Genomic DNA, 11,281 nt, shown 5'->3' with positions numbered 1-11,281 from the left:
TTCCCTGAAGACCTTAAAAGAGCGTACTACAGGGATACTGCTACATCGATGTTCATAGCAGCACAATTCACAATTGCTAGACTGTGGAACCAACCCAGATGCCCTTCAATAGATGAATGGATAAAAAAAATGTGGCATTTATACACCATGGAGTATTACGCAGCACTAAAAAATGACAAAATCATAGAATTTGCAGGGAAATGGATGGCACTAGAGCAGATTATGCTTAGTGAAGCTAGCCAATCCCTAAAAAACAAATACCAAATGTCTTCTTTGATATAATGAGAGCAACTAAGAACAGAACAGGGAGGAAGAGCAGGAAGAAAAGATTAACATTAAACAGATACATGAGGTGGGATGGAAAGGGAGAGAATAGGGAAATTGCATGGTAATGGAGGGAGACCCTCATTGTTATACAAAATTACAAATAAGAGGTTGTGAGGGGAATGGGAAAATAAACAAGGAGAAATATGAATTACAGTGGATGGGGTAGAGAGAGAAGATGGGAGGGGAGGGAGGGGGGATGGTAGAGGATAGGAAAGGTAGCAGAATACAACAGTTACTAATAGGGCATTATGTAAAAATGTGGATGTGTAACCGATGTGATTCTGCAATCTGTATTTGGGGTAAAATTGGGAGTTCATAACCAACTTGAATCTAATATATGAAATATGATATGTCAAGAGCTTTATAATGTTTTGAACAACCAATAAAAAAAAAAAGAATGAATCATAAATTGCTGTGCTCTTAGGGTATTTTCAAATGCCAATGATAGGAGTGGAAATTCTTACATGTTTTCTGAAAGTAACGTTCAGATTATTTAAAAATTTCTCATAAATTTGGTGCAGCAATATCATTTCTAGAAATTTATTCTAAGGAAACCATCATGGATATACATAAAATTTATCTTTTCATATTATATAAAGGAAAAGTATTGATGAAAACATAAATGAGGTTTGACTAAGTAAACCAATAGTATGTATTAATACAATGCAATTTCTATGAATTTACCCCAAAATTCATACCATATAAAAATATTTGATGAATTAGATATTCAGTAAAGAGAAAAAAATTAGGCACCAAACCACCACATTAAATACAATTCCATTTAAAGAAAATTTCTGTTAAGTTTGAGTAGTGATGTCACTTTTAACTTTTACAGCAGTTTTATTTTCTATAATATATATGTTTTGTATTTGCTATAAGAATAAATTTATTTTAAAGATTTTGTCGCTCTTTAACATTATAATAAAAATGCTGGGTTTTATTTCTATATTCATAAATATGATTATATTTCAACAACTCATTATCAGCTGTCCAACAAAGAAAGTTAATAATATACATAATGATGATATTAAATAATCTATATTTTGTTGATAATTGTATTTTATATGCTATTCGCATATTTATATTGCTATCCACATAGAAATAATTGAACATACTGGATATTAATTGTAATTCCCCTGGGAATCAGAGAAGCTAGAGTAAAATATGAATTAAAATGGTTATCCTTGAAATTATGAAGGAAGTAGGAAAATAACAATAGAAAATATCCATGATTTACTAGGTACTAGATATGTTTTTCTACAAGTAAAGTACTCAGAAATGTGCCTAGCACAGTATATGTGCTATATAAACACCAGAAATCTCTATTGCTGCCTTGTTGTTGCTGTGGAATCTTCACAAGAACAGGCAAGTATTAATGTCATGGGGCATCTCAATTTTGCAGACTAGACACTCAGGATCATGCTAGGCTATACAGGACACCTCCATATCAAAGCTTCAACATGATAGATTTCTTTTCTTCTATCTTAAAGATATTCAAGAAGGTGGTAGAGCAACTCACTCTTATCCAGAAACTAGAATCCTTCTTTTTACCCTTTCATGTTCAATATGAGGCTTCTGTGTTATTGTTCATGAAGCCTGTTCCAGCTCCTCACTTCCTATCTACATTTCAAAGGGGAAATGAAAGACATATTCCTTTCTTTGGAGGGCACTCACATTAATTTCCAAAATTTAATCACATGCCCATACTCCCAACAGGAGAAGATAGGGAAATGTACTGTTTGTCTGTGTGTCCAAATGCCCATCTGAAAATTATATCATCAAGTAAAAAGGAGAAAAATCTGTGGCAACCAACAGCCTCTACCACAGGTGGCTGAGGAGATTGCTCAAGGGCACATGAATATTAAATAACATTGCTAGAATTTGAATGTAGGCAGTCATTTCAGAGCCAAAGCACTCACACTTCATCCTAAGCATGTGAGTTCAGTCAATGGGTATGATGATACAGGCAGGCACATGCCTCAGGCGGGTGCCTAATAAGCTCTTACAGAAATACTTCTCAACCTTCTTTATCCCCTGTGTCTTCTAATAAATATTACCTCATCACTCTCTTTACTTTCCCTCCTTCTGCTCTCATAAATGCCAGTTTCTGATAAGCAAATTTCACACAGTGCCCTTTCTACCTTTTCTTATGTACTACTACCATTTGCCATTCCCTTCCCCTTGCAAATTCATGCTTTCCATCTAACTTCCAAATATCTCAACCACAGATGATTTTTTAATTCAACTAAAGAGCTGAATTTCTACTTGTAGAAGATGAGCTTTATAGAAGTCATCTGACCAGTACCAGATCATGATTTAAGTGAGAAGGAAACCCTTATAAAAACATTTTGTACCTCTTTGTTTCCAGTTATCATGACTTACCCTAATTAATACACTATGCCAGTTATCAATTTATTGCTTTTCTGCCCCAAACCTACCCTTATTTTCCTTCTTTTCCAGGTGAGAGCTGGACGCTGTGAACGAGTCCTTTGTCAGTAGGCACAATGCAAGGTCTTGTCAGTAGAGGGTGCTAGAGAGATACTAAAGGAAGACAGATTCTTCTGAATCGAATGCTCTTCCTTTATGGCATGTTACCCAAGGACACAGTCCTTACCAGCAGACAGCTTTCTTGCCAGAAGGCATTAACACCAAAGGCAGGAGACCAAGTTGTGTACACCCTCTAGTTTCAGCAGCACCCAGCCAGTGACTCCAGGAAGTCATTTCCTTCTTTTCTCCCTGGAATAAAGTACTTTAGAGAACTTCCACCATCATCCAGTGAATTTTCAAACCTTCACCAAGAAAGCCTGAATCTCAGCTCCAGGCAATGGGTGGAACATGGGAAAGCTCAACTAAGCTTTTTCCTTCTTTGAATGTTTTCCCTCAAGCATAGATGTGGTGGTTTCCTCCATATCTGCTTTTCTTGAACCCTTTTACAGTTTTCCTCAACGAACTCTTCTTAATATCCATTTACTAATGAATAATTCATTATATGAATTGTTCCTTGTTCACTTAACTGTATAATGTCCGTCTCTTTACTGAAACTGATACACAAAATAAAAATATAATTAAAAATTTGTGCCATCTAAATTATGGTCATAAGAATAAATGGTCACATGGAGTCAAATTGGAAAATGGGTCTTTTGAGTCATAGCAAAGTAGGATCTTTTGAGTCAGCCAGTCTTGAATTTGAGTAATGTCTCATTCACTTTTTAGCTGTATAACCTTGGAACAGTCTCCCACAATCGCTTCTTCATCTCTAAAACTGGTTTAATAATGATTGTTTTGTAGTGTTGCTATAAAGGCCAAGTAGCTGATACAAAGCCAGTAATAAATAAATAGAATTTTGAATATTAATTCACTATGATTTTTCTGTACCATGATTAAACATTATTTTATCTATTTGTTATGTTCAAATGATTGTGTTCCCCAATATGCTCACCATTGTTCTTTGTGCACTTAGGTCTAGGTAGAGCATTTCTGAATGTTGCTATCCTATGTTCTCTTATTTTGTTTTCCTTGCCAGAGGGAATAGAAAAAAAAACTATGTTTCTTAAAATTAACCAATGTGTAAAATATTTATCAAATTCCTTCTTGTGCTTCCTTTTGTGTACTCTGTAATACCCCCATATCATTTTGCACTTGCACAAAATCATTTTTCATCCTTCTTTAATTCCTCTCAATATTCTCTCTCACGTGTGCACTCTCTCTTGCTCTCTTGCTCTTGCTCTCTCTTTAAAATAGATTTCCAGACCTTACTTTATGAACTTTCAAGAAAACCTGCTTCCTGACTCTTATATGTGAACATACTCTAGTTAGACATTTTATGTTAACTTTTAAGTATTAGGTGATATACTGTCTGTGAGACCTTATGACTATTACACTATTCTTTAAAGTAATATCGTGTCATTTATTCCCCCAAAAGTATCAATGTGCTTTGTTTTTATTCCATAGGCCACCATTTATCTACTTATTTTGTGTTACTGACCACTTAATCTATATTATCAAAAGGCATATATTCTTCTGCCAATCATGTCTTTATGTACTTTATGTCTACTAATAGAATATTTGAAATAAAGACTCCAATGCCTATAAAATCCTCCGCATTGACAGTTATTCTTTTTATTTGTTCTAACTAGTTGTATATGACAGTAGAATGCATTTTGACACATTATACATAAATGGAGTATAATTTCTCATTCTGGTTGTACATGATGTAGAATCACTCTGGTTGTGTAGTCATATATGCACATAGGATAATAATGTCCCATTCATTCTACTGTTCTTCCTACCCCCTTAACCCCTTCCCTCCCTTCCCTCCCCTCTGCCTAGTCCAAAGTATCTCTATTCTTCCCTATACCCACCTACGGTGAATTAGCATCTGCATATCAGAAAAAAACATTCAGACTTTGGTTTGGGGAATTCACTTATTTCACTTAGCATGATATTCTCCAGCTCCATCCATTTACTGGCAAATGCCACCATTTCATTCTTCTTAAACAATAAGTAATACACAATTGTTTATATATACCACATTTTCTTTATCCATTCATGTGTTGAAGGGAACATAGATTGGTTCCATAGTTTAGCTATTGTGAATTGATCTGCTATAAACATTGATGTGGCTGCATCACTGTAGTATGCTGATTTTAAGTCCTTTGGGTATAAACCAAAAAGTGCGATAGCTGGGTCAAATGGTGGTTGCATTCCAAGTTTTCTCAGGAATCTCCATTCTGTTTTTCATAATGACTGCACCAATTTGCAGCCCTACCAGCAATGTATGAGTGTACCTTGTTCTGTACATCCTCCCCAACATTTATTGTTGCTGTATTCTTGATAATTGTCGTTCTGATTGGAGTGAGATGGAATGTGAATGTTGTTTTGATTTGTATTTCTCTAATTGCTAGAGATGTTGAACATTTTTTCCTATGTTTGTTGATCAATTGGGCAGTTATTATTTTTAATAAACACTATTATCAATAGCTGGGACCTTGCAGACCATGTAGACAGATATATGGATACAAATATAGCTCCACCTTTAATGGCCATTTGGCTGTATTAGTCAGGAACATTTGATTTACAAGTGGTAGTAAATCAACTCAGTCTCCCCTAAGCAGTGAACAAAGAAACCAAAGAGGAATTCATTGCTTCTTGTAGCAAGGAAGTTAAAAGTTGAATCAGAATTCACACATAGCTGTACTAAGACTCAGATGGGATTGTCCTTCCTCTCTGCCCTCCTCTCTCACTGCCTGAAGTGGATCTATGTATTGATATGTGTTCACCTAACTGCCCATGGCGTGAGAAAATGATGGCCATCCCTACGACTCCCTTTCTAAAGCTTTGGGAAAAAGGTACAGAGACTCTGCATGGTGCAGCTTAGATCACAGGCACACCTCCAGATCTGTCACATTTGCCAGGAGGAATAAAATCCTTGGATTAGTCCATTGTGGCCAGGAGCACAGGTACACTGACCAGAATTCTGCCAGAATTATGTGATACATGTGGACTTTTTTTCCATAAGCCTGTTTTCTTACCTATGACATTTGAAATTTATCCCCAATGGAGTGGTAATGATGATTAAATGACATTTATATTTGAAAAATACATAATATGGGATCTAGCTATGAATAATAAATAGCTTTTAACAATCATTATGATGATAAAGATATTGCTATCTTTAGCAATGAAGAATGTCATGTGGTAGAAACAGAAACAATCTTCTTTTCTTGATCCTCAACTGTATCTTTTGTCTGTCTTATTAATCCACTCCCTCTTCCTCTAAGGAAATTCCAAACTTAAAGAGCAGGGGACCATGACTCTTTATTCCTCATGTTCCCATGACAACAACTATCACAGAATGGAAACTAACATATATTAATACTATGCATTTTGTTAGAGACTTTGACATGTGACCTACTTAATACACCAGACACAGCAAGTTGCTCAGAGTAGCAAATTGAGAGCTGTTTGATTTAAAGAGTTCAATAAATATAAATTGATTGGTGTTTCACATCTGGCATGAGGTAATTACTTAAAAGTTCAGTTCAAGACAACTCAGAAGGTATTTTATTTTTATTACAAGTAACAGCAACTCTTTGGTATTTGACATTAAAACAACTTCCATAAGATTTCTTTGAGTTCCTCTGAAAGTTAATTTTGTTCTAATGGAAAGCATAATCTGAGCCATCTGGAATTTTAAATTCCAGTCTTAAGTCTACCATTACCGTTTCAGTGAGTACATTCCAGTTAGGAGTATACGGCCTGTGCCTGGGAATTAATATTGTGAAAAATCAGTCAAATTGAAGGAAATAAGTTGATTTGTTGAAATGGAAAACTTCAGACTCATCTATGCAGTGAATACTTGCAGGCACACTTCCCAGAGGCATTTTATCCTCAAGTTTGAGACTTCCGCTTTTGTCTATGGGCACTTGTGACCTTTTGTTTTGGAATGTCTCATGCTCTTTTTCTTCTAGCATCAAGGCATTTTCTTTGTTTGCTGAGCTCAGAAAGTCAAAAACATTTTCAGATAGAAACATCTCAGATGCAGCTGAATTTAAACCCATGCATAATGCGTGTTCCAACATCTGAGAGCAAGTTGTGAATTCGAAGGTGATGACTAATGAGGCAGATGACAGGCTTGGTAAAAAGGCACTTCTTATATTCCTTCCTGTGGAATAACACCAGGACAATAGTCCAGTTATGCCAAATTAATGAACTGGGAAAAACAATAATTTTATATTGCTGTGTCCTCTATGACTTTGCTTTTTATCAGAGTTTTATTAGTATTTATTCGCATTCTGTATATTCCATCTATTTAAAGTATACCATTCAATGGATTTTAGTGTACTCACAAAGTTGTATAATTGTCATTATAATTAATTATACAATATTTTTATCTCCTTAAAAAGAAAACATATTTTCACCTGTCACCCACCAATGCCCCCAACCTTATTCAACTATTAATCAACTTTTTGCCTCTGGGCTAGCCCTGGAGCTCATTTTTGTCACATCCAAAAATATATGCCATTTTTATCAGATAGCTTTGTTTACACTATTTCAATTTTACTAATAAGTAGACAGAATTTATAAAAATCACATTGATTACTTGCTATGTTTTAGACACTATGTCAACTGTTTTATATGTATTATCTCATGACAATACCTCTAATAATCAAGAGAAGTGCTTAGAGGTATCTTGTATATGGCAAGCTCCATTATCATCTTCTAGGCTGAGCGTTGCATTCTGCATAGAGATTGTTGTCACCTTCAGAAATCTAAGTAGAGATGGTTGGAAGGGAAAGGGGAAATGCTAAAAAATGATACTTGTAAAATTATATTGTTATATTGCATGCATGTACAAATATGTAACAATATATCCCACCATTATGTATAATTTTATTACACCAATAAAAATGAAAAAAAAAGAGGAGATAGTTTATCATAATGTTTTGGAGCATGGACATTGGAATTTGGCTGCAGTTTGGATCTTTATTTTGCTTACTGGTTTCCTATGTATACTTTGGAAACTCTACTCACTGTCTCTACAGAGATGAACAAACTGTCAGGCTACTCATCTCTGAGGATAACTAAAATATTCAGAAAAAAAAAAAACAATATTCCAAACAGCAGCCCATATGCTAAGGGCTGAGGGCATATGGGCATTTCCTTTGCTATTGTCTGCTGAATGAACTTAACTAGAGTGGCTTGATCTCTGTTCTAGGAAGAGAATGGCAGGAACATATATTTTGTCTCCTGAAGCATAATTTCAGCTCCAATTCCTGCATCAAGAAACAAATTTTGTTTTGGAAGAAATACCTGGGTTTAGATTAGACTTCTTTCTTAAATTAGGGGAGTTGTTTACATGTTTGAATGTTGTACCTGACCAAAATACCTAATGATTTGGGATCATATCTTGGTCATTTATATCTGCATAACAGTGCCTACCCCAAGTGTTAGGATTATAGTAATTGTTTAATAAATATTTGTTTGGGGAGTGAGGGGGCCACTGAATCAATGAATATTCATTTTGAAAACCGTTATACATGTTATACATATAATTTTCAGAGGTGGAAGAGGGTTAGAAGACAGTTCTCATTTTAAAATACATATCTCAAACAACACCTTTCAGTGAATATTTTTAAAAGTGGATTAGAGATTCCATAGTTATTACCTGGGTGCTTCTGCTTTTTGCTCTTAGCTTTCCTAGGACATTACAATTTACCATATTCATTTCAGCAGCACATCTTTCTTAACCATGTAGGGGGAGTTATTCCTATCAAAATACAGCAACATCTCTACAATCTTGAACCAAGTCTATAGACAATAGCCACCACTGAGCTTCTTCTTGATGTTGCATCTCTCCTTTTGGAAGACCTCTTATTGCTTTAGACCTCTTATTTGTTTAGAAGACAGCATCTTCTAAACTCAGCTGGAGAAAATAACCAGCTCGCAGGTTCTCTGGCCTTTCAATTAGATACTTTCTAATACTTCCATTTCTGTGTGAAGTTGGATCTCTTCTCTGATGATACTTTGCTAGGGTAGTTCTAGAATTTCCACATCATTTAATTTAGGCCAACATCACTTGCAAACTTCAAGTTCAGTAGCATATTAAGATAGACTACAGGTGGACTTGCCAAAATGTTGAAATCTAACTCACGAAGGAGTGCCATTATAGAAATAGATTTTCTACTATTTGGTTTTATATTCTCTCCTCCCTGATTCAATATCTCAATATGTCAAAATCAATTCTTTGGAATATTCTCCCAGATTGCTACTGGTATTTATTAGCCAGATTCTGTAGTTCATTTGATGAATAATCCATTTTGTCAAGCAACCAAAGATCATCCCTTTCTACTCACGTCCTGCCAAACCTTGGCTGTAATTATTTGTCTAGAAGCAATAATGGGAAATGAGAACAGAACTTGAAAGAGGCAAGTAATACCTAAAACATCCTACTTAGATGAGGCTTTTACAGGACAATTACCCATCCTCCACTCTTCAAAAGGACCTAGGGTTTCAAGAGTCAAAGATGTTCCCCCAAATATCTCATCCTGTTTTTTAGTGTCCCTTTCCATTTCTACAAGGTACTCACTTTAGGGGCAGACATTTGTGAGCACTTTGAATTTAGCCTCCTTTACTACTCAGCTTCTCCTGATGAAATCTAAAGACTGATTAACAGCATCATCTGTGCTGTAAATGAAGAAAAGAAGGGTAATTTTGGCTGCTGCTTAAAGGTCTTCAGCTTTCACACTACATCCTAATTGAAGTATTGGTGCTATTGGTGCATCTGAGTACATATATTTTTCTTCCTTCAGAGTTTCTTTTTCTTTTTATATAATTTATTTCTTCTTTGTGTGTGTGTGTGTGCATGTGTGCACACTAAGGATCAAACCCAAGGCCTCACACATGCTAGGCAACTGCTCCATCACTAAGCTACATTGCCAGTCTATATTTCTTTTCTAAAATTAACACATAACAATTATACACATATATGGGGTACAATATGATATTTTAATATGTATATATAATGTACACTCATCAAATTTGGGTAATAAGCATTTTCATCTCCTTACCATGTTTGAGCCTTCTTGAATATATTTCTCATGAAATGTATGTTCCTGTGAGCTATAATAGTCTTTCTGTGCTGTGAAATACCACATTTTCTTCCTATCTAACTGTATTTTGGGTCCATTATCTACTATCCCTTTCTTCACCCTGCCTACCTAGCCTCTAGTAATTGCTACTTTACTCTCTCCTTCTTTGAGATTAAATTTTTTAGCTTCCACATATATGAGAAAACAAGTAGCATTTGTCTTTTCACATCTAGCTTATCTTAATTAATATAATGTTCTCTAGATCCATCCATTTTGCTGCAAATAACACAATTTCATTTTTTATGGTTGAATGATATTCCATTGTTTATATATAGTGTTTTCTTTAGCCATTCATCCTACATTGAGTCCACATATTGCCAATTGTAAATAGTGCTGCAATAAACATGTGACTTTAGTTTGTTGATTTCATTTTCTTTGGGTATATACCCAGAAATGGGGTGTCTAGTGACAAAAGAGCGCTGAACAGTCACTTCTCAGAAGAAGATATACAATCAATCAACAAATATATGAAAAAAATGTTGAACATCTCTATCAATAGAGAAATGCAAATCAAAACTACTCTTAAGATTTTATCTCACTCCAGTCAGAATGGCAGCTATTATGAAGACAAATAACAATAAGTGTTGGTGAGGATGTGGGGGAAAAAGGTACACTCATACATTGCTGGTGGGACTGCAAATTGGTGCAGCCAAAATGGAAAGCGGTATGGAGAATCCTTGGAAAACTAGGAATGGAACCACCATTTGACCCAGCTATCCCACTCCTCGGTTTATACCCAAAGGGCTTAAAAACATCATACTAAAGGGACATAGTCACATCAATGTTTATAGCAGCACAATTCACAATAGCTAAATTGTGCAACCAACCTAGATGCCCTTCAGTAGATGAATGGATAAAGAAAATGTGGTATATATACACAATGGAATATTGTTCAGCATTAAAAGAGAATAAAATCATGGCATTTTATTCTCATAAGGTAAATGGCATTTTATTCTCATAAGGTAAATGGAAGGAGTTGGAGAATATAATGCTAAGTGAAATTAGCCAATCCTCAAAAAATAAATGCCAAATGATTTATCTGATTTAAGAATGCTGATTCATAATATGCTGCAGTGGGGTAAGGATGAGAGGATTAAATGATCGCTAGATAGGGCAAAGGGGAAAAGAGAAGGGAGGGTAAAGGAGGGGCTTACAGGTAGGAAAGAAGGTAGAATGCTATGGTCATCATTATCCTAAGTACATGTATGAAGACACGAAAAATGTGACTCTACTTTTGTGTATAACCAGAGATATGAAAAGTTGTGCTATATGTGTAATATAAATTGTAATGCCTTCTGTTGTCA

This window comes from Marmota marmota, unplaced genomic scaffold, assembly GCF_001458135.2.
Source record: "Marmota marmota marmota unplaced genomic scaffold, marMar, whole genome shotgun sequence".
Taxonomy (NCBI): Eukaryota; Metazoa; Chordata; class Mammalia; order Rodentia; family Sciuridae; genus Marmota; species Marmota marmota.
This window is presented reverse-complemented; position numbering follows the sequence as displayed.